Source organism: Atta colombica, unplaced genomic scaffold (genome assembly GCF_001594045.1).
Source record: "Atta colombica isolate Treedump-2 unplaced genomic scaffold, Acol1.0 scaffold107, whole genome shotgun sequence".
NCBI lineage: Eukaryota > Metazoa > Arthropoda > Insecta > Hymenoptera > Formicidae > Atta > Atta colombica.
In genome coordinates this window covers 2,683,422-2,684,142 of record NW_017259192.1, presented here as the reverse complement: position 1 = coordinate 2,684,142, position 721 = coordinate 2,683,422, and the positions used below count along the sequence as shown (strand labels likewise).

General features: G+C 35.1%; 1 protein-coding gene across 26 annotated transcripts in view; it reads right to left on the bottom strand.

The window, feature by feature from the left end:
* Positions 1-721, bottom strand: part of LOC108692693 (calcium-activated potassium channel slowpoke) — a 104,345-nt gene that overhangs the window by 25,649 nt on the left and 77,975 nt on the right. The gene's annotated exons all lie outside the window — the stretch shown is intronic.

Here is a 721-nt window from a genome sequence, read left to right as displayed (position 1 = left end):
ATATATATTGATTAAATATAATAAAAGAGAAAATAAAAATAAGAAATCTTTGAAAAAATACAAGAAAAATGTTCCGCGTGTCATGTAAATGAATTGAGTTAGGAGGAACATTAAACAATATAAATATGCAATTTTCAATTTCGATATTAATTGTTCCGCGAAATAGTGTCAGAACATCAGAGTTCCATTGCGGTCTCGACATGGTCGTCACGTTTAACAGGAACAGAGAATCGCGACCATTTGCACGCAAATCAACTGCGCCGATGTTCCCAGAAATTTTAGAATCCAGGTGTGAGTTTGAAATACTTTCGTTTCCGGGAAACATTGTTGATTCCCTTGTTGCCAATCAAATGTCCCAATTTTACCAGCACGATCGGTCCTCGGCAATCGCTATGACTGGCAAGCAAAGTCCGCATTCATCCCCGGTATGTCACTCTACTCTTTATTTCTATGCAATTCAACAAAGATTTGTGCAGAATTTCGAGCAGCTCGAAAAAGAAAATCAAAACTGATCGAAAGAATAAGGATACGGCCGAACAAAAACAAAAAATAAAAACAAAAAGAAGAGAAAAGATTCGTACAGCTCAAAACTGGACTACTCTACGCAAAATCCAAACAAAAGGATGTAGACAGAAAGACGAATATAGTAGAATCTAATAAAAAAAAATTGTTCAAAGACTAAAAGACCGAGGTGAGGGGCAATATATATAAATATATATAT